Consider the following 24,792-nt stretch of genomic DNA (forward strand, 5'->3'; position numbering starts at 1 on the left):
ATTGAATTTAAATCTGGAAAAAAAGAGTTTACTGCTTGTATAGAGGTGTGAAGCTATTGCTTGTTTCAGTCCAAACCGTCACAGACAAAACACGTTGAAATTCACATTGAGGAATTGCGGAAAATATACTGAGTCCATCTGGGCAGCTGTTAGAGATGATATGTCAAAGCAATGCTTCTCCGGGGGCACTGTTACACACACCATTCAATCGGTTTTGAATTTTCTGAGGGAATTGTAGCTTTGGTCTAAAAATACATTTTCTAAAGACTTGAGGTGTACTGTACACAGGTCTGACTTGACATTTGCACCCCTCACTGATTTCGCAAGAGAGCCAATTGGGATTTGTTGAGGGTAATAGGTTTTCACCTTCCAGACAAGTGGGTTCTGGAGCAGCCAGTTGACTGTCGGCTTTCTTGAGTGTCACGACCTCCTCGGCTGCAAGTAATGATTTCCAAAACCCACTATTCATTTCAATAATGTGCAATATGGAACGTCCAGCGGCGTGCACACAACAGCTTGTTGCTACTGGGAGAAGACATCAAGGTTCTGTGCACAGTCAAACGACAGCTCTCTATTTGCTGCCGTGGAAACATTGAGTTTTATGTGGTTATTTCGAGCGTAAACAGCCACACCTTTAAATCATTCTGAAGTCTTATCAAGAGTAAAAAATAAAAATAAAAAAGCACAACGATCACAAGTAGTAACTCACGGAGCGCCTGATGGTTAAATAGCGCAGAAAGCACAGCACTGATTTGTCTGCTCATCCATGATGAGAATGGTCACAGAATTAAACATGTATGTAACTAGAAACATACTTTTTTTAACCACAATTTTGTTGGAAACTTGAAAAGTTCATAAAAAGCGTCGTTCGTAATTCAAGCTTCCGCTATGTATGTCGTTTCATTGCTTTCAAGTGAATTTCTAATCCTGATATCCTGTAGTGTGAAAACCCTATTTGACGGGTCAACAGATTCTGGTCAAATGGATGATGATATGGAAGAATTGGGAATGAGTCTGAAATTGAGACTCATCATGAACAAAGAAAAAAGAAAACGGCTGCTGTGAAATCGCTACGTAACATTTCTGGGCCCTAATTCCGCACACGGCTCGGTCGGTGCGGCGCAAACCAATTCGATACGTTTCATTCTCGGTTCATTTACTGCAATCAACCCTGCCTTGTCGAGTCACGTCTCTGCTGATTTCACCAGTAATTCATTTCATCTGCTTTCCTGCATATTTGTATTCCGCGTGAGATCAGATCTTCACGCCCCGCCCCTTTTATTTACCTGATGTGCTTTGTTACTTCATTGAAATGCTGCAATGTTATTTGCTGGCCTCGGTGTGAGACTGCGACTCAGAATGTAGATGTGCGAGCGAAGTAAACGGCGCAGCTCCATTTTATATTCCATTAGGCATAACGCTATCTGCACTACTCCCATAAGAGATGGTGCAATTACACGCATCAGAGACTTGCAGTGGAGGGATCTTCATCGGGTTGAATAATGGACCTCAATAAAGACATCATTAGGAAAAGAAGGAAAATCTTTCAAATCATTGTCAATTCTACAAAGTGCCACATACACACACAAGCAAGTTCAGCTTTAGTGAGAAAAGTTGTTCGCCTCTTTTCCAATGTAACAGCATTTTAAGTCCTTTCGAGCGAAATGCCTAAGTGAGCGTGAGGTAATACTTTAGTGTATTGGCTTTGGCTGTCACATTACAAGGATTATTGTTTCCCATGACCGATTTCATCAGAAGCCCTCAAGCCTGCAAGTCTTAAAAGGTAAGGAGAAAGGAAATGTAGGCTAACGACACACTTTGAAATCTTCACCCTCAAACAAACATCTCCTGACAATTGGTGGCCACGGCCGATTCAGCTTTGAATGTGTTAGCAAAAGAGGGAGGAAGGGAAGGAGGAAGCTGGGAGGCAAATGAAGGCGGTTATAAAAATAAAAATAAAAAAGAGGGTCATCGATAGGTTGCAGCCGCTTCTCATTAAATTATTAGTGCATGAAATGGAGAAGGGGGATCGCACTCTGCTTTACTGTTATCAACACCTAGATTGTCAACAGATTTTACGCTTTTACTCATGATTCAAGTTTGGAATGAACATGTCTAAATGGACATTCTTTAAATAAAAAAAATAATTATGTGTCCGCCTGCCAACTCGTGTCTACATTGAGCTTTCCGGCCGAAGTTACCCATGAAACAATAACGTGAAAGGAAAAATAATCCCACCCATTCTACATTGCCGCACTTACTATAGCCACTGTAGCAAAAATGTTTTTTAGTCATTCAGCATGTATTGTATTGTATTGTATTGTATTGTATTGTATTACGGTTTCGAATAAAGAGCTTTACAATGTGTGTCCAAGTGGGCCAACCTCCAGCTCTGAGAACAAGTGAAACTTCACCTTCCTAAATATATTATTGTTTTTGTGGGTTATGATGAGTATGCTGTTGATGTCCATTCAAAAAGCGACATAAATCAGATTTAAAAACAAAAGAGAATACTTCATACAATGCAATTTTTTTTGGACAATTCTACTCTTAAATTGCATGCGGTTTGCTACACTATGCATCGACTGCTATTGCTGTCCCCAAATTACAATATTCCTTATTGGTCAATTGGTTACTCGCCAACAGATGAAGCAATGGCTGTTAGAAATTTGCAATTACGCGTTGATATTCAACCTTCAATTGACGGCGCTACAGTTCATGTGAGTAACCAACAATTTTGCCTTAGGATGAAAAAAAAAATCGTGTGTTGAATTTGCTCAATTGTATTTTGTCAAGTGGTTGCACAAAATAGAATCATCTGGATTTACAGTAGGTACAGTTTTTAAGAATGTATCTGGATCAAGGTGATTTCATTTCATGACAACCATTTGCCAGAATAAAATTGAGTAAATTCAATTAACCACATTTATCAGTGTAGTGTGTATTAGTAAAGAGAGACTTCAATGGGTTAGCCAGGATTTTCCCAAAGAAACAAACAAAATAATAATGAGCATGCCTCCTTTTGCGTCTTTTAGATGTTGACGAATTGATGGTGAGAAATGACATGCACATCCAACTTGCCTTTGGTCTTTGTGGTGATATATCCATTTTTCATGTCTTCATGCATTATTTACACACCACAATGGTTCCCTTGTTGGTGTTTCCATGGAGAAGGTATCGAGAAGCAAAACTGCAATGAGTTGCCTCACAAATAACTCATACTGATCGCCTTGATCAAAGTAAATTAGTTTCTAGCTAGGAGTCATTAATTATATATATATTGGGGAATTAGTTGTGGAATGCAACTGATTGTTCAGTGGAAGGGAATTAGTGAAAAATGTGAAGCTTGTTGAACGCGGGGTAGGGGGTGGGGGTCATCTCTACTGGTGAAAACTGCAACATTCTTGTCAAGTAATGCATTGTTACTGGTAGGTGCAACTAATCTAACGATATCGATAAATTTCACTGAGCAACAGAAGAGTTGTGTGTTTGCAATATTTCTTAATTGAATATTTGTTCAATTTGAACCATTATTATTTTGGTTACCTTATTTAGCTTAAGGGTGGCCCGGTGCTACAGTGGTTAGTGCGTCGACCTCACAGTGCAGAGGTACCGGGTTCAATTCCAACTCCAGCCTCCCTGTGTGGAGTTTGCATGTTCTCCCCGGGCCTGCGCGGGTTTTCTCCGGGTACTCTGGTTTCCTTCCACATTCCAAAAACATGCATGGCAGGTTTAATGGAACACTCTAAATTGTCCCTCGGTGTGAGTGTGAGAGCGGATGGTTGGTCGTCTCTGTGTGACCTACGATTGGCTTGCAACCAGTTCAGGGTGTCCCCCGCCTACTGCCCGAAGACATCTGGGATAGGCTCCAGCTGTTGTCAATTTTGTGAGTTCCATATCTCCACAGAACATCAGCTTTCCTCAGACGTGCACACACAGATCACTGCCTCTCTATCTTCAAGATGCATGGGTGCTCTCAAAGAGAGTATGTTTAGTTCATCTTCAGGATACACAGTTTGTCTTATTCATCACCCTCAGTAATCACGTTAGGGACACTCAACACTTGGTGCATGCACGTCCTTCCCTGTGTGTGTGTGTGTGTGTGTGTGTATGTGTGTGAGCTGTTTTGTTGTTACTGAGAAATGCAGTGTGTGTGCGGGGCGGTGGGGGAGGCATGCAGATTATGAAAAGACGTGTTGCAGACCAGATTTGCAGAAGCTTTGTGAGATTCATAAACATTTTTGGGGCCATCAACTGCCCGGATAGATCTTGCAATTAGGCAGCTCTTATCATCATCACATTTTGTTTCGAATTTCTTGCCGGTCTTGTGAAGATGAAACCTTGTGATCAAAACAAAGTTTTTCCTAAGTACTGAGGCGATGCATACGTGGAGCTAATTTGATGTTATTGTTTTTTGCATTCGGCTCCCATTGGATTCTGTTTTATTCTTGAACATTGAAGCTTAATGAGGTCTCCTGTTGTCTAATCTTGAGCTTCAAGCTGCTTACAGTATATCTGCTGTGGTTCTTCTGTTGAGCCAGTTGCAGAAGCATCCACACATCTGTTTCACTGATCCAGGTTATATAAAGTTGCTCATCTGGTCACTGTACAATATACCGATTTTGTTTGTGTTTTGAGTTAGGGAAGAAGCCTCGATAGCAAAACAGTTAAAACGTAGCTATAAAGGTAAGAAAAAGATGAAAAGACCTAATCGAATGAGGTTGAGAAGGTCTGGTGGTTCCGGCCTTTGAAATATCTTTTGTCCCTGGAGGATGAAGTCAATGTACCGGCGGTTAGGATGTTGTTTGTTTGCAGAAAAGGTCACCGGCTCATTTCGCTCAGGAAGGACCTCCTAATGCTTTATAAATAAATGCTAACGGGAAGCTTGAAATTCTGTTCCTCCTCATGATAGGTGCGCACCATTCGACTGAATGACAGACGATGTCAAGTTCAAAGGATGTGACAGTCAATTAATTTTGTAGATGAAAAACAAATGCGAAATACAAGAATACCGTTCTTAAAAGACCGCATAACATGGGAAGCTGGTGGTGGGCTTTGTGTAATGACAATATCTGATCCGATGCGCAAGGATGGGGGATCTGGGGTCTATCTCAGCTAGCTTTCGAGGTTGGATACCCCCCACATTCATCACTGGTTAATGACAGCAGTGATAAATAAACACTGACAGCTAAATCACTGAGACTTGACATTTACACCAACCGGTGTAACCTATATGGAATGTTCACAAAACAAACATGGATATTTATGTATACAAGTGCATTTTAATGGATTAAAATAGTGTGGAAAGTGCAAGTTAATTCCTTGAGTTCATTTCAGAAAGTGAAACTCGTGCCGAAAGAACGAGATCCTGGTTACAAGCGGCCGAAATGAGTTTTCTCCGCAGGGTGTCCGGGCTCTCCCTTAGAGATAAGGTGAGAAGCTCGGTCATCCGGGAGGGGCTCAGAGTCGAGCCGCTTCTCCTCCATATCGAGAGGAGCCAGATGAGGTGGCTTGGGCATCTTATTCGGATGCCTCCTGAGCGCCTCCCCGGTGAGGTCTTCCGGTCATGCCCCACTGGGAGGAGACCCCGAGGATGACCCAGGACACGCTGGAGAGACTATGTCACCCAGCTTGTCTGGGAACGACTCGGGATCCCCCGGGGAGAGCTGGACGAAGTAGCTAGGGAGAGGGAAGTCTGGGTTTCCCTGCTAAAGCTGTTGCCCCCGCGACCCGGCCCCGGATAAGCGGTAGATGATGGATGGATGGATGGATGGATGGAAACTCGTGCTCATTCAATATGGAAATTTAAGATTCCAGAAATTGAAAGAACAACCTGCTACAGGGATTCACCTCCATTGAGAGCTTCCTGAGTCCCCGTCTCCAAGTCCAACGGAGTCTCATGTTGCATACCCTCATTTCCATGCACGCCTTCTCGCTTGCTAGCCGCGAACAAAGAGGCAGGCTTGTTTGCAATACATTGCCGAGCAGACATCTAAGTCTTCTGAGAATAGTGTTGTAAATATGATCGACGAAAATTGTTCTGTGATATTCCATCAACGTATCCTTTTGTTTTCCTACCTAATTAACAGATCGATGTTGAGTGCCTGTGCGGACTAAAACATGCGTGGGTATGCAAACAAGCACTTTGTGTACCTCAAATTTACAATCAAAGGTTAATCTTATGAGCTGCTGCATATGAAAAAGAAAAAAAGTACCAGAAATAAAGTGATCAGAGCAATTATCTCTCTCACTCACCTTGGCCGCTTGCCCTCTAATGTGGATGTCTTAGTACATGGCTTACAAACGTGATGTCACATGAGATTCGGTCCAGCATTGTTCTTCTCAGAATGAAACCAGTCTCGCCATTTTCCATAGTTGGGCATGCTGTCAATACAAACAAAAGCTCCGTCAATCCGTCACCGACATTCACGGTCATCAGCGGATCCTGGGCCGTCTCGCTGTCGAGCGCATCAAATGAGAAAAATATGGAGAGAATTTCTCCTTCTGTACCTTCAGCCACATGAGCAATTTCATCAAAACCACAAAGTGACATTTTGGCAACATAATCACACATGAAAATTTTCATCAGATTTGCATAGCTTTGAAGTTCTCCGTAAAAGTTCCACTGGAATACAAGAAGAAAAAAAAACTGTGAGACAGAAAGAGCCTTTGATGCACTTTCATCTTCTGATCAATGTTTATTGGCAAACAGTGCGCAGCGACAATGAGTTGTCTGTTAGTTTTGTGAAAACTGGCTTTAAAAAAAAGATCATGACATGAGACAAATATAATGTTTGATCTATTCTTAACCCATCCCCCACATAGAAAAGGATACTGCCACAAACGCGTTAGCTTCAGCTCTCTTATCTTCTCACTGGCCTTTGACGATTTGTTATTTCGGTTAGTGGCCGGGAGGCAATAATATTAATGGTCAATCGTAAATAACGACCTCCATTTCTCAACCATTTCTAACCCAAATGTTTTGGTCAAAAATCACCAGTGTCGATAAGATACATAAGATAAGATAAGATAAGATAAGATATCCTCTATTCGTCCCACACTGGGGAAATTTACAGCCTCCAGCAGCAAGAATGTATGTAGAAAGAAGAAAGAGAAAAAAACAACAAACATCGTTCAATTAAATGCAATATGAACACAAAATGGATAAATCGCAGTACTATTTACAATTTTCCTTCACATCATTTAATTATTATTATTATTATGATTGTAGGGCGGCCCGGTAGTCCAGTGGTTAGCACGTCGGCTTCACAGTGCAGAGGTACCGGGTTCGATTCCAGCTCCGGCCTCCCTGTGTGGAGTTTGCATGTTCTCCCCGGGCCTGCGTGGGTTTTCTCCGGGTGCTCCGGTTTCCTCCCACATTCCAAAAACATGCATGGTAGGCTGATTGGACGCTCTAAATTGTCCCTAGGTGTGAGTGTGAGCGTGGATGGTTGTTCGTCTCTGTGTGCCCTGCGATTGGCTGGCAACTGATCCAGGGTGTCCCCCGCCTACTGCCCGAAGACGGCTGGGATAGGCTCCAGCACCCCCGCAACCCTAGTGAGGATTAAGCGGTTCAGAAAATGGATGGATGGATGGATTATGATTGTTATTTTCTATTCATCAGCCTGACAGCAGTCGGTAGGAACGAGCGTCGGTATCTCTCCTTCTTGCAGCGCGGGTGTAACAGTCTCTGGCTGAAGGAGCTACCAAGTGCTGTCACTTGACATATATATACATGAGTATATATGAGACAATTTGTGACATTGCATATATGTTTCCTGCTTGCTCAAGGTTGTGGAAAAGTTGCAGTTTCAAACCAATATGCAATGTAATTTCTAATATTACAATTTATCAACAAAAGCATCATTTTTGCTCCTCACTTTGAATCACGGAGCATTGCGAGCATTGCCATTTCATATATCTGTTGCTAAGAGCCGACTCTTCCTACTCAGGAAACTGAGGTCTTTTGGGGTTCACGGGTCGCTCCTTAAGACTTTCTATAACTCGGTGGTGGCCTCGGCCATCCATTATGGCATTGTCTGCTGGTCAGGGAGCATCTCAGCCCGGGACAGAAAGAGACTGGAGTGACTGGTCAGGAAGGCCAGTTCTGTCCTGGGTTGCTCCCTTGACACTCTGGAGGAGGTGGGCAACAGAAGGATGCTAACTAAGCTAAAAGCTATGATGGCCAGTCCCTCCCACCCCCTCCAGCCCGCCCTGACAGCACTTGGTAGCTCCTTCAGCCAGAGACTGTTACACCCGCGCTGCAAAAAGGAGAGATACCGACGCTCGTTCCTACCGACTGCTGTCAGGCTGCTGAATAAAAATAACAACAAAAATAATAATAATAATTAAATGATGTGATGTGTGTGATGTGAAAAACAATTGTAAATAGCACTGCAATTGATCCATTTTGTATTTATATTGCACTTAGTTGAACGGTGTTTGTTTGTTTTTTCTTCTTTCTTCTTTCTACCCACATTCTTGCTGCTGGAGGCGGTAAATTTCCCCAGTGTGGGACAAATAAAGGATATCTTAACATCTTACCGGGTCCGTTTGAACTCACATGGCCTCGGATATGGTGTCATTTATTACTCCATGGCAGAAATGCTCACCCGTGAATTTGTAATTTGCGGTACCTTGCACATGCGTGTAATTATAATTCCATCAAAGTACCAGGAACTGCTTTCATACACGGTCACATCAGTGTCAACAGCACATGTGCAACTGAGCAAGACAAATGTTTTCTGCTTTTGTTTTTTTTGTTGGTCCACATGCAAAGTTATGGTACTTGAGAGACCATCCTCTCTATTTTGTTTACTTCCATCCCTTTGAAGAAACTGGACTAGGAGAAGCACATTCTCATCTGAACCAGCCGAATGCAATGGTCAGTTAGCCCTGTATTATGTTTTGGAGTTGAAGGTACCGACAGAGAAAATAACAAACAGCAAATTGGGTGAGCATATAATACTGTCAATGAGTACAAAGGAAAATCCGATTTTGAAGGGTGATTTTGGAGGGGCGTGATATACACATGAGCGTGTTGTATTGTGCTAGATGCAGTTCCAAATCGCTGTCACTCTTTGTTGATGTAATGGTTTGAGGTTAATTATTATGGCTAATATGAAAATTCAGAAGCTACGTGACAACATAATTAAATGGTATGCGTCAGTATCCAATTAGAAAAGTGCAACACACACTACAGGTTGAGGATAGCCGGTCATTTTTCAAACCTCTCAAAAAATGATCTATGGTCATTGAACTGCTATCCTTGGGCGTGTTATTCTTCATTATGAGCATAAATGGTTGGCTGCTGTTTACTTTGAGACAATGCTTATTGATCTTGATAGTGTGCCTGGCTGTTTCTTTTTCTGCGTTCATTTTCTCTGCAGCTGCACTGGAGGTGCTGAGAGTCTGGAGGGTTCCAAACATGTCTCCAAATATACATAGTTAGACAGTGTTTTTTTTAAAAAACTTGATTTTGTTATTTTTTGACATGATGGCAAGAATTAGGACACTTAAATAGCCACAGAAGGCCTTTCTCCCTATATACTGTATAATGTACCGGTATATGTAGTGTGTGTGTGTGTGTGTGTGTGTGTGTGTGTGTGTGTGTGTGTGTGTGTGTGTGTGCGTGCGTATAATGGCACGTGGTGAGTGACCAAATTGACCTCTTCAACACCATAACATTACCAACTGTTGCACAAAAAAATCAAAACACTATACAGTATGTGTGACATTAAAGAAGAGACACAGAGACAGTTCACGGATTTGTGGATAAATACTGCTACTGGTAAAGCAAAAAACAGTTACCTTCATCTTCCAATACATCATAAAACAACTCCAAACCGCTGCACTACAATATAGCAGCTCCCAATCAAGATTTATCAATATAAAAACTAAATCACATCGTAATCACTAGACTAGTTGATGCAGGCACCTCCTTTCTTTGCCCCTCTGTGTAAGCTAACTGCAGCTCATACGTAATATGACTAAAACTGCTCATAAAAATCCGTTGCTGGGTTGAAACACACCAACCGGCAATGGTGTTGGTTTGACCTAACCTTATAAAGTTCAGTTTTTCTTAAATTGCACTATAAAAAAATAAAAGTATAACGACTTACAAAACTGGCACAGGATTTTGTCTTGGCAGAACGATGATGGAGCAAATAACAAAAAATGACATTTAATGTTGCTGGCAAGTGCGGTCAGTGAAAAAAATAAGTTCACTTGGTGATTGTGAAGCTCAGAGAATGCAATTCATTTCACTCCCACACTTAATTCAGCGGTAGACCTTTTGAAAGTAACAAATTCTGAAGCCAGAGCCCATAAAATCTCAGACCAAATTAACATTGCACATTCCAGAAAACCATTTTGGCACTACAAAGACAGGTGAGAAGTCAAACAACACATATATCCTGTTTGTAGACTTCAGCTCTGTGTTCAGTCCCATCATCGCGAAACTCCTCCAAGGTTCTCCAGCTCAGCGTGTCTCTTGCCATCTGTCAGAGGATCTCCAGCTTTCTGACAGGCAGGTCAAAACAAGTGAGCCAAGGGGGGACAACATCATCCATATGTACCATTAGCACTGGAAACCCCCCCAAGGATGCGTCCTGTCTCCGCTGCTCTATTTCCTCTGCATGAGTGACTGCACCTGAACGCACCCAGCTGTCAAACTTACACATCTGTGAAGGCACAATTATTGCTGAAAGGTACCTGCAGGTTTTGGAGAAACATATGTTTCAATCCAATCAACATCCTTTTCACGGATGTCCCTGCTTATTTTAGCAAGTCAATGCCAAACCACATTCTGCATGTGTTACAATAATGTGGCTTCGTAATAAAAGAATGCGGGTACTGGACTGGCCTGCCTGCAGTCCAGACCTGTCGACCATTGAAAATGCGCGGTGCATTACTGGTTACTCTAAAATGGTTCAATGATTTTGTTGTTTACGATGATACTATTGCAGCGTGTTATACCGGAGACAAATTCCTTGTGTGTTCTACATACTTGGCCAATAAAGATGATTCTGATTCTGATTCTGATTCTGAAGCATAAAGTACGACAACAGAATCCCCAGCCTGTTGAACAGCGGAAGCTCTACATCAAGCAAGAATGGAAAAGAACTCCACCTCCAAATCTTCAACAATTACTGTCGTCAGTTCCCAAACGTTAACCGAATGTTGAGCCTATCCCAGCTGATTTTGGGCAGAAGGCAGATTACACCCTGAATTGGTCACCAGTCAGTTGCGAGTGGAACTGCAAAGTCTTAAGAAGCACAATTCCCTTGCTACCATTTAAACAGTCACCTAAAGACACCAAAAAACTCAAAAGGTGATCCACAGACAAAAAAAATAATCCACGTGGTTTGTTTCATCTGCAGTTTCCATATTTTTTTTAATGCATCTGTATTACTAGACGTTCACACTTGCAATATTTTAAGAGAAATAATATTGTCGGACTTCTTCCCTGCATTTGGGTCTGCCTCTTGTCTCCACTGTACAAACTCAGCGACAACAGTCGATTAAATTTCAAATTATAACCATAAAATACTTGGTTTGGTCAGAGCAAGTCACCAGAGGAAAGAAATAGTGTACATTTGGAAGGAGGTTTGGAGACAGAAGAAGGAAAATTATATATTTAAAAAAAAAAAATCATGCTGCGATTGGCTGGCAACCAATTCGGGGTGTCCCCTGCCTCCTGCCGGAAGACAGCTGGGATAGGCTCCAGCACCCCCTGCGACCCTAGTGAGGTTCAGAAGATGAATGAATGAATAATAAATCATGCACACAAATCCAGAGTCCGCAGTGTGTTTCTGATTACAAGAAGAGAAAGACTGCCTGGGTGACACATGCATCAAGCCAACCTGTAAAGGGAACGAGAGCATTATTTAACAGGGTTGTTGTCATTTAACTAAATTGATGTTGGGTCTTTCTCATTTTCTTCAGTGTGCGTGGCCTCTGATTTACATCGATGGAGAGTGACGTAGTGACACGGCCACTAATTTACGCTCTCGAAATGTGGTGGGCTGCTCCACAGTAACCACCTGACCTTGTATGAGAGCACTAAATCAATAAAGATTGAGTAGCGACCAATGAGCGAGAGTTGTCAGACAACACAGTCTGATATTGGTGCATGCTTCATCTACAGTATGAGCAGATGCAGAAGTATATCACTATTTTTCAACTTAGAATCAGCTCTTTTGTACAACGCATGATGAGGCGCAATGGCATTCCTTCTGATTTGGGGTCAGAAAAAAGGCCCAATTCATGTTCTTCAAGTTTGTCGTCAGTTTACCATCTACAGTCAAATGGCCAGACTGAGGGCATCAAACTTCCGTCCACACTTGAGGTCCATCCATTGGTTCATGTTTCCCTGCTCAAGCCCGCCTCCCTCCCCGGTTGAAACGTTACAACAGTCACAACTGAATTATGACAGTCCCATCAGTTCCACAAACACGTTTCAATGATCTTTAAGTAAAACTGACAACAGTGTACGGGAATGCCGTTACACCCAAGATTGTTCGTAGATTGATGTCGCAGTTGATTTGTTTGGAGGGGAGGGGGGGGATTTGTAAGATAAGAAAACATTTATTTGTCCCGCACTGGGGACAAATGTTAATAAATTTGCAATCTACAGCAGCAGAATTGAAGGGGGACAAAAAGTATTGACCATTTGATTCGTAAACAGCCAAAGTCATAGCATATACAGTGTTTCTCACTCTCACTCACTCCCAATGCATCTCAAATGTCTGCATGATGACCTTTATCAATAAGGCATGGCCAAATTGGATTCTCCCTCTTTATTGTTTTCAATACGTTTTTTTTTTTTCATTTTCGAGCAATCTATTTACAGACTTTAGCGACATTTGTAGCGGCATCGATCAAAGACTTTATTCATGGGATGGTTGCAACGGCTCAGCGAATTTCAAAAGGCCTGTTTTGCATTGTCATTCATCATATCTACAGCAGTGAGGAAACCTGAATAAACACTGGCAAAAATAAGCACAGTATTTTTAAAATAGTTGTCATTTTAATGCGTGGTATTTATGTAGTTATTTTTCCACAAGCACAACTCCAAAATGAAGCATTAATCCTGAATCGATGCTGGCTTTTGAACTTTGCGTCCATAAAATGGTTCTTTTATTCTTTGGCCTGGAGGAAACAACGTCCACACTTTCCAAAAATAATTTGAAATATGGACTTGTCAGACCACAGAACACTTTTGCACTCTAAATCAGACCATCTTAGATGAGCTCAGGCCCGGAGAAGCCGGCGGCGTTTCTGGGTGTTGTTGATAAATGGATTTTGCGCTTTAAGTTGCTCTTGCAGATATAGCACCCAAATGTATTTACTGACATTAGCCTTCTGAAGTGTTCCTCAGCCCATGTGGTGATGTCGTTAACACAATGGTGTCGGTTTTTGATGGAGTGTCGCCTGAGGGATTGAAGATCACAGGAATCCATTGCTGGTTTTCCGGCCTTGCCGAAATGCAGCGATTTCTCCAGATTTTCTGAAACCTTTGCTGATATTATGGATCGTAGATAATGAAATCCCTGAATTTCTGAAGTTTACATCACGGAACATTGTTCTTAGACTGCTCGACCATTTTCTCACGCAATTGTTCACAAAGAGGTGAACCTCGCCCCCATCTTTGTTTCTGAATGACTGAGCATTTCACCGGAGCTCCTTTTATAACCAATCATGGCAGCCACCTGATCCAGTTCGCCATTTAGGATCTTCCAAACAAGTGTTTGATAAGAAGGCTTTTTTTTTTGCCACCTGTCCCAGCTTTATTGGAACAGGTTACAGCCATTAAATTATAAATAAATGATTGTTTGTTAAAAACAATGTTTTTAACATCAATAAATATTTTGTCTTTGTAGTATGTCCAATTAAATATGGGTTCAACACGATTTGCGAATCACTGTATTCATTTTTTATTTATTTATTTATTTAACATAACATCCCACCTTCATTGGAATTGGGTTTGTAATTCCAGATGCAAGATCTTTTGTTGTTATATGCACAGTGAAAACAACAGTTCCACAAAGCAATGAATCGCTTGCTTAACATGAGCTTGCACCACATTGCTCAAACTAGCATTTCTTGAAAGTCGACCAAGCAAAAATAAAAGCATTCGTAAAATGGCATGAGAAAAACAAATGACAATGTACGGAGAGCAGTTATAATATAGGCACCATTAAGCATGGGCAAAAATACTCATTCACTTGGATAATACATTCAAGTATGCAAAATATTTTTGTATAATATATGTAAATGTCGCCATGCATGTCGAGGAACTTGGAAGATAATGTCCTGTCTTACTGTGCAGACTTGTAAATGTAATTCATTTATTCATTCAAGGAAAATGCATGCAGCTGCAGCACATGATCGACCACTTTGTGATGAATTGAAATTGACTGAAAAAGTGAAACATCCTCTTTCTATAAATTATGAGATTACTTAAGAGGGTAACAACAAGATTTCTGATTTGGTCGTTATGCTTCCTAACTTTTCTACAGATGCTGCTGTGTGTTCCATGTAAAGGTTTATTTCAATTACCTTGAAAGCAGGCAGCACATGAGACTCGCTGAGCACTTCTGCATCACATTTTAAGAGGTTGTGAATTTGAATTTCGGCTCAGGCCCTTCCGTGTAGCATTTGCATGTTTTCCTTATAATTGCGTAGGCTTTCTACGGGTACTCCAACATTTCAAAAACATGCGTCTTCGGTTCATTGAATAATCTACATTGGTTATTTTGGCATGAATGCGAACTTGAATAGTTGTTTTCCCACATATGACTTAGTTTGAAATACACTGACATCACGACAATAGGGATCATTGGGCAACATCACTATTACAGTACAACATCCAATTCCAATACCCTAAAGGCCGTTGTGTTGTTATTTATACTTGTAAAGTCACATGGAAACTTGGACGTCAAACTCTTGTCATCTTAACCACCATACAGTATCAATTAAGACTTAAATATCATGTGACTTCAGCTCAGTGATTGTCGAAAGAATTAGACCCCTAAATGTTTGGGATATTGTCGTGGCACATGACATGTCGTCAATACTTCGTATAGTAACAGGATATAAAGAAGACCAGCGATTTAGACAAAAATGTTGTTAGAAAATAAGCATGGAAGGCTATTTTATTGCACAAACCAATCATTTAAAACATTTACCAATAATAGATGCTATTATTTGACAATAAAGTTGTCCTTGATACCCGATAGTAGCTAAGCGATTCTTTCCTGTTCAGCCTCAAAGGCCTTAGCTGCTGGCAGGTGAAAACTTAGAGAAAGTTGGTATATTCAGTGAAAAAGTAGCAAAGTGGTCACAGCATGTTAACAAACCAGCATCAAAACAAAAATAATTGGTGATAGCTGGAAAGCAGGAGCGTGGCGGCCAACTGAAAACATGTCAGCAAAGAAAGGAAATGGGGCTGGCCTTCTCATGCTGCACAGATGATCAGTGATGGATAACGGGCTCTTTGTGGCTTTTCTAGGCTGACCGAAGCACTTAGAGGAGCACACACACACACACACACACACACAAATGCGCAAATATGGGAGCAGGGGTGGAGAAGTGGTGGTGGTGGTGGTGGGGTGGCGTGTGGGGTGGGCAAAGTGCACATTTTTAAAAAAGGAAAATGGAGCAGCCACCATATTTGTGACACTTCACAGTGGTTATGGGTCACAGGAGCCTGGTCCATGTTTCCCTTTTCCATATTATTCCAGCTTACATTGACCTGTTTGCTTAAATTGTGTACCTTTTCTATCAAGGCTGACCTCATCTTCGCCTGCCGTCATGTTCCATTATGTGCCATAAAAACCCTTGAAAATAGGACTCCAGGGATACAATGGATGTTATCCATACTAATGCCTGCAGCATCTAGAATCTTTTACAAGCCCAATAGATTCTTAAAAAAAAAAAAAAAAAAGAAAAGCTGTTAAAAATCTCAGAAATTTTGAAAACTTTAAAAAGTCAGAAAACTAATATATATATCAGGAAATAAAAGAAAAAAATCTGCAGGTATATCAATCTGTGGATGCCGAACTGCAGATATGCAGCGGCTGACTGCAGTTTTTAGTTTTAATCACACCAGGCACCACTAGATGGCAGATACTGTATGTCTTAGTTGCAATTAGACTGGGTCTTACATTGCCCTATGTATTAACTTGAGTAGGCCAAATATAATTTTGTAGATTTGGAATGATATGCAAGACAAACAGTACTTGTACCTCAATAATATTAAAATGTAAAGTGAGTTTATTTTGTTGAAGAATACGTTCGAATTGAGTTCTTGTACTTTATGTTGTATTTTTGTTCAACAGTTTTGTGCCATCTTTGAATGCTGATTTTGGTGATATATTTTCCCAAAATTCCAGATGACCAACCGGCCCCTGATAGATAAGCAATGAGACTTTTTTTCTGTTTAAGATGTCCTGAGTGTGCAAACTGACACAATATTTAAGCTGTGTGCCAATTATTCACAATAAGTTACCCAATCGCCGAGAATAAATTTTGGGAGGTCTGAACTTCATGCAAACTTACTGTTCTTTGCTTTTATTGCAACTTCCCTTGCTTATTAAGCATATATCACATTCTCAGCTATTTTACAAAGTTGCTTAACTTTCAGTATGGTAATGTATTTCTGCATTTCACCCCATCCCCCCAAAAAGGACCAGCCATTTCCGTCAAGCTTCCATTTTGAAGGATCGGCTGTCAACTATGATTTCTTGCTGAGAGGTTGGTTGTGCTTTCCTTCTGCAAGCATATTCATCTTAAATGAATTTGGAGGGAATTCAGTAGCAGCTTCTTGCAGAAGCTGTGCAACACGCTATCACAGCAGAATTTTACCACAGTAAGCACAGTTTGATGAGGTCATGCTTGTGTAGGCCTATAGGTAGCAGCAGATGGGCCCTTGGAAACAAACACAAAGGGTTGAAATAACTGGGACAGTATGGGATTAAAAAAAGTTCACTTAACCAACCAAATTAGGAATTTAAAGCGGGTTTCAGTTGTTTTGACTATTCACTTAACAGAAGTCGGCAAGGCAAAGAATTGCAGATGTTGAAGCACGTCTGTATGTGGTTATGTCAAGTCACAATACTTCAGGTCGACTTTTGATTTCTTTGTACACTTCCTCATGTACCAAAGTAGCTCCACTGCTCTGCAAATCTGCGGCCCTGGCTGTCGCTCGCAAAAATCAAATGTGGCCTTAGAGCAACAGATTATCACTCTAAACCATCATAGAAATAAAAAAAGAAAATTAAAATTATATAAAAAATGAAATAAAATCTACAGTAATTCAGATCTGACAATGATGCATGAATGCATCATACATACGGAACTGCTGAAAATGAGTTGGCTTCAAGCACAGGGAACCTCTAACATTCTTAACTGGCATACCGTACATGCAGAAAACAAACTTAATTGCAGTTTATAAAGACAGAATTAAATTAACCTTTGATGAAATAGGCATAGCAAACAAGCAAGCAGAGGGAGGCCTGCTGCTGATGTGAGTCAGTTGAACACATAAAAAAAATAAAATAAAATTGCTGTAGACCTGGGCCCTTAACATTAAACCACATCAATTTCGACCTTAAGAGTAACAAATACTGTACCGCTCAGCCCTTGGCTAGCAAACATCATAGCTAGCAGCATGATGTCGGCGGTATCTCATATGAAACTACATTTAAAAATGTAGAGTGTCATGGCAGGTACAGTGGTCACATAATATGCGACAAGGAGAAAGCACTGAGCTGGCTGCCCGAATCGCCATACAGAATGACCAAACTATTATTTATAGTGCTTCTATAGTGCAGGACTATATAGTGAATAAGGGGTTAGGACACAGATGTCAAACTCAAAGCCATGTTTAAAGGAATTGCTTCATATTCCGTGAGGACACATAAACCTAGTCACATTTCTCAAGTACGGTAATTTCCCAACTATAAGGCGCATCTAAAAGCATTCAATTTTCTCAAAAGCTGACAGTGCACCTTATAATCCAATGCGACAGATATATGATCAAGATTCTGATTTCTTGTATGTTGTATTTTAAATGTTCTGGAAAGCCCTTTTTTACAGCTGTAGCGGTTGTGAAAGCTAGATATAAATAAAGCTGTATTGCATTGTATTCCTTTGAGCACAGCTCCATCTAGTGGATGCATAACACATAACGCAGTGCACCCTATACCTGTATATGAAAACAGTTTGAAAAGAGGTCATTCATTGAAGGTGCGCCTTCAAGTGTGGAAAATATGGCACAATGATGATCCCGACTATAATTCATCCATCCATCCATTGTCTGATCTGCTTTATCCTCACAAGGGTCGCGGGGGTACTGGAGCCTATCCCAGCTGTCTTTGGGCAATAGCTGGGGGACATCCTGAACCAGTTTCCAGCCAATCGCAGGGCACACACAGACGAACAACCATCCACACTCACACCTAAGCACAATTTAGAGTGTTCAATCAGCCTGCCATGCATGTTTTTGGAATGTGGGAGGAAAGCGGAGTCCCTGGAGAAAACCCATGCAAGCCTGGGGAGAACATGCAAACTCCAGACAGGAAGGCAAGAGCCGGGATTGAACCCCCAAAAAAGTGTCGGAGCTCTCAATATCTTTGCCCAACCATGAACGATAAAAGACACAAATTATTATGATATTTTTCGGTATTTTAGTGTGCAAATTAGTTTAATTTGTGTTAATAACGATGCCAAATCAAGTATGATTTAATATGAAACGAAGAGTTACCTCTGTGAATCAGAAGGTTCTTTGTGCAATGAAGCATCGCAAACGTTTATTTTACTTAAACAAGCCAACTTGAACGCGGCTAGCTTGACTATTTTCTCTCAATAGTATCTGAAAAAAATCATCCAGATGTTAAAACGAGGCAAAAATGACCCTCCTACAGAAAATGGAAGTCAATTTGCAAGACATAAATTGAATTCAAGAGCAATAATATTTTCTTCAAGCTATTTTCACCACTTGAAATTGGTTAATGTTGTGTAAAAATAACATACGAAGTAGGGATGGACCATTAGATGGCCCATTAGTATCGATATTTGGAAAGAAAATTAATTGTACCATCTTTGGACTTATATATATATATATATATATATATATATTTATACAGTATATGGTGAAGTAAAAAAAACCAAGCTACCCTGCTTGTTTGAACTTCAATCATCATCAACAACAAAATTACTACCCAGCCCTGATGAGCTCTGCCTGCTGTCCCATTTCCCCAGCCCTGCATGAAGCACTGTAACAACATTACAACATTATGTCCTTATGCTGGTTCATCACAGGCGGCTTGCTAGCACAGTAGTTTGGTGTATCATACATTCTCTGTGAAGGAGTACGCACAGCTAAATATGAGTAGTGGTTTTGTTATTTGTCCCATCTTTGATGTCTTAATGTATACAATTAAATGCAGACGTAATTTAATAGAGGGCGGCAGATTCGCACAAGAATAGCTTTTTCAACAGTTTAGTTCCTCATTAAAATGGTCGACAAAATGACTCTTGGAAACTATAGAAGCACCCGAATGCCAGTCTTCAAGTGTTTTGCATGCAAACTCAGCCATTAGGCAGACCTTGTCATATTACGGAACCATTTTGTCTCCTTTTTAATGCTTATATAAAACACTACATACCACTAAGAGACTCTAAATTTAAAAGGTTACATAATCATTAGGATTTCAAATATTCAGAGGCACCGGTGCCCGCAGATAAAGGGCTGCATTAAAAAGGAGGAGCGGTAGAGATCGTCCGAGTATGCAGTCAAGGATACAGGTGGTGCAGAGACAAAATTTGCTGTCATCAAAAGTTGTCAAGTAGCAAATTTTGATATGAGATGCTAACTTTCGTTGATCCTTTGAATTAAAAATAATGATATTGTTTTACATGGCATCGATTGAACTAAGAGAGTACAGAGGTCTCAAATGGAAAAAACTTGACATTCCAAGTTTCATCACATTGTAGAAGGTACGTTTTCATTTACTTATCCTCAACAAAAGATATTTGAAGACAATGAGAGATTGTAAAACGGGGGTTTTAAGGAGCATCCATCATTAAATGTAAAAAATGGAATCTTGAATGGCCGTGGCCATCCAGGCTGGTGTGGTACAATGAAAAAGTTGCTTCGAATAAACTAAACTAAAATAACAACCCATTTGACTATTTTCCTCTTTCCAGTGTTGCCAAGGAAACTGCACAGTACAGTAAGAGGACACGCAAACTATCGCATTCTGCCTCGCAAAGTTAGTGACGCAAATTCATCTAAATTACTGACAATAAACTGTAAATGTAAAAAGCCACATCGCACAATAGAAGAAAACTACACTGACCTTGGCATGTTGTGTCCTAAAGCTGCTGTCTCTGAATCAATTAACTCATTCACACCCAAAGACGTTTTTAAACGTCTTTTCAGACTTGGTCTAGAATTGGCTGGCACTGAATGAGTTAATTAATTCATCATCTGTTCACATTTAATTAGAGATGTTCTATGAAATTTTCTGCATTTGACTGGCGACCACTCCAGGGTGCAGCATGCTTTTTGGACAAAGACATCTGGCATGGGCTCCAGATCACCCGTGACACAAATTGAGGAGAAGTTGGATAGGAAATGGATGGCTTGCTGTTCTATGAATACGGAGCGGCATTAATAAATGCATTCGCATTGCTGGCTGCATATGATTTGTGAACTGTGGCTTATTTGACTTTGGACCTTAACAGCCGGCGAGGTGTGTAGGGGCGGATGAGCTCAGAGAGGTAAGGTGGCCCGAGATTATTCAGAGATTTGAAAACAAAGAGGAGGATCTGGAAAATAACTCTAAAATGAATGGGGAGCCAGTGAAGGGATGCCAAAGTAGGAGTTATGTGTTATGTCACGTCACATATGAATCCTCCGTGTGTCTGAATCACAATAATCACCAAAACAACTTTCATAGACTCACAGACAATTGCCAATCTCCCACCAAAGCACTGTCTCCCACACAATTTGGGCTTCACATGACATATAGGTTGGATAAATGCGACCTGCCATTCAGACTGAGGTCGCATTACAAAAAAGAAAAAAAAACAACAAATCTGATCTGGGTCGCATTTGCCTGCAGTGTGAACCTAGCCTAAGTTTCTGTCAGTAATTCATGCCGACACACACGGTCCCAGTCCGTCTCTCGTTAATGAGATACAATTGACGTCAAGAACATAGTTCCACTGCAGGAGCCGCATGAGCAGAAAAAAAAGACACGCTTGACGTGGTGATCGGTGAAATAAAAAACAATATGGGACACATGTCATTACGGTCTGTAAGACCAAAGGTAAACAACACAGTTTTACTTTTTCTTTATTTGGCTCCATGTCAGATGTGTGGCACCTGTATGTGATCTTGTTTCGGTAAGTCCATTAACGATGCCCTTTAGCTGACTTGGACCGACTAGGCGGTTCTGAAATATTGACGAACGCTCACTGACGGACTAACGGACAAATGAATGCCCACCTCAGGTGTTAACTATAGTTCGCTTGCAGCTCCACGACTAGCTCGCACTTCTATCTGCTTTAATAAGTCTTATCTTCATATGTTCCTTCTGCTCACGGGCCCTCATATATGGAGCCGGAAACTAAGCATTGTGGGTAAACGGCTCTGCTTCCTGCAGGCTGAGAAGGAGCAAGTACGTCCGGTGGGTTTGGCTGCCATGGCATCTCGGACTGATGGGTCAGCCACTGTCGCCAAAACACATCTGGTTGCAATTTTTCTTGATAAACTTCAGATATTTTTTCCTACTGACCACTACAGGTACACTTTAAAAGTGATGATTTTGAAAGTGCAATAATTACGCCAAAACGTCCAGTACAAGAAGACAAGTCTATAATCCAGCCTTTAAATACGAGATCTCTCTTGTTCCAGATTTTGAAAAATGATTTTTATTTTCACGGCAAGCTGTCTCACGGACGGTAGCACATAGTAAGAGAAGTTCATGGACCTTATTGATTCGGCTTGCTTGCAGTGTAAGACCCTGACCTAGATGGGAAGAACTGCATGATGTGTCAGTACCCAAGTGCGTCAGGAAAAAAAAGAAAAAGAAAAAAAAAGAAAACAATAGGCTCAGAATGTAGCTCAGCTGGCTTCAAAGGCACTAAATCATTAATAGACACTGTCGGCATAATTGAATGTGAGTTATTTAGGGAGACAAAATGCCACTGTAGAGACAAATACTGTTCCACCTGGGTTACACTGAACATTAAAAAGATCCATCAGCCATCTTTCCACAAAGTAGTGCAGATTTTTTTCATGTTGCTATGATCACTAAATTTGCGAGGAGTAGCAAAATCTGATGAGTTAACAACATTTGTATGGTGCATGAGTAGCTAGCGTCTGAGATCGTAAATTTTTATTAAACACTGCAAAATAAAAGCTGGTTTTGCCTTTAAGGTCTGAGCCATACGTACATAGAGAACAGACCCGGAGGGTTTTAGCCTGAACTAAAACTGTTATTTTTGTACAATCGATTTTGAAAAAGGCTTACCCGTGTACGTTAGTTGCCATTATGTTAAGCTAAATTGAGGACATTCCATGTCCAAATGCATTCTGTCAACGAGTGATTAACATCTTAGACCACTTGTCATGAAAACAGCTAGCAAATCTTTTTGAGCAGTCTACCATTTTTAAGTTGAAATGACAAATTGGAAAAAAAAAACAGGAAAATAAACATTTACTGAAGTGTAAACATTAGCCAAATCAAAACAAAGAACTCCAAGTACGAATAAAACTGTAAGAAAACATTTAGGCTGAATAGCGGCATAGAGTATTAAGCATTTGAGAAAAAAAATATATATTTGGTGATTAAAAAAATTGTTAATGTAGGGCAGCTGTGGCATAAACACATATTAGGGAGTTCTCGAATACATTTTATGTGGCACTATACTTTTATCCCAGGGTTAACTGTTGATAGAGAAGGTCGACCGGCCATCAAAATGTAAGGAGAGCCATTAAACGTTACGAAACAATCTCTCAGTCCGCTTTTCGCTGACACACTGCACTCACTTGTTAATTTTAACTATCACGTCTACATGACAAAAAGAGTGGAATCAAATGACAAGTGCCTTTAACAATAAAAAATTAAAAACACATTTGCTTTTTGTTATACTAAACAGCATTATGTCCCTGTACGGGACACCCCAAAACAGACAGAACATGACACAAATCTTCAGTCTCCCCACTCCAAGGTAAGGTCAGTATCAATAAAATGAGGGTTCACAATATTTATTTTAGGTCTACAAGAAGAATACAATAAACAATGGTCCTCCCCTAACTGATTTGTACAACACACTATACAAAACACTGTGTCTCAAAATAGGTTAACAAGAGCAAATGCAATGTTTTACCGGGTTGGAAGTGAGAGCTTGAAGAGACAGACTTCAAATACCAGGTGATTGACCTTTTTTCTTGAAAGACTCCCGTTCTTCCTTTGGCCAATCACATGTCAGTAATCATGTTGGGCCAGCCTATCAGCAGATTCCACCTCCTCACAATTTTAGACAGACACACACAAACAACATGCGAAACAATGTCTGAGCTGGCCTCCGGAAGATAGAAAAGTAGTTGTCTGTCAATTCATCCAATTCTTTGATTTCAACGATCTGCCGATACCGAGACCTGATCCAATACCTCGGCAATACATTAGAGAAAAAAAAAAAAGAGCCCTCATAGATATGGTCTTGGATTAATACTGAAATGTAAATACAGACATGTATAGACAGTACATAAATCTGTATTTACATTTTAGCATATTCATATTTATATTATATGGGCCAATACACCCAATGCAGTGCAAACTGGCTTTTGTAACACTCAACATAAGTAAAATTTATATATATTTGTTAGCTCTAAATTTGAAGTCAGACATTAAGCAACTCGAAATGTGTATTGGACAATCTCAGACATCTTTTATTGCTTATGTTTTGCTTGTTTATTTTGTACTGAAACTCTTCATGAGGTTTTAAACTTAAAATCAGCAAATACATGAACTACAGCAAACTCATTCATATTTATATAACGTTAACACAATACATAATGTGCAGGACGCTTGAGAGAAATGTTCATTTTCATGTAATTTTATTTCTTGGGGACGCAAATGGCACCAATTTGTGGAATGTCCTCTAATTTTAATCATTAATATCGAGTGAGGGATTTCTCTGTTTGAGTGCATTTGATTTATCTAATGGGGAGCAATACATTTACAAGTTTATTTCTTGAGGTGTGCGGGCTAAAATGACGAGTCCACACTGCTACGTAGTTGGTGACTTCTCTCACCTACAAACTACACTATTTATTTTTTGGCATCGTTAAATGCAACCAGTGGAGAACAAGCTTGCTTGTCAACAAATACACTCGTTATATTTCTATTTGAAGTCACATCGTTTGGACATTTCATAATTGCTCTTATACTATTGAGCAAAGCAGCTTTCACAGGAAAGGCAAAATTGGGATATTTTAGAAGTAGCTTTTGGCCTACCCTGAGTGTTTTCACATCGTTTGATGCTCCAAACACTGTTTCGCTACATCACACTGTGTGTGAACACTCCTCTGTGGTCCATGCTTGTATGTGGCTCTAACCCACTCTGACCGTAAACCCCCCAAAATAAACAAAATGGAACATTGTTTAATATAAAATGAAGCTATTGCTGCATTTGATTTGGGATTATTTGGTTACTTTGTAGCCGCTACAATTTCAGAAAATGAAAATATCGGTTTGCCCCAATCCCTGATCA

General features: G+C 40.4%; 1 long non-coding RNA gene across 1 annotated transcript; it reads right to left on the minus strand.

The window, feature by feature from the left end:
* Positions 1–450: 450 nt before the first annotated feature.
* On the minus strand, positions 451–23,455 carry LOC127613857 (uncharacterized). Its single transcript, XR_007966343.1, has 4 exons — positions 23,407–23,455; positions 6,252–6,384; positions 5,834–5,939; positions 451–578 (listed from the first exon to the last, which is right to left on the minus strand). It is a non-coding gene; the product is annotated as an uncharacterized LOC127613857 (long non-coding RNA).
* Positions 23,456–24,792: the final 1,337 nt, after the last annotated feature.

This window comes from Hippocampus zosterae, chromosome 13 (assembly GCF_025434085.1).
Source record: "Hippocampus zosterae strain Florida chromosome 13, ASM2543408v3, whole genome shotgun sequence".
In the NCBI taxonomy this organism is placed as follows: Eukaryota; Metazoa; Chordata; class Actinopteri; order Syngnathiformes; family Syngnathidae; genus Hippocampus; species Hippocampus zosterae.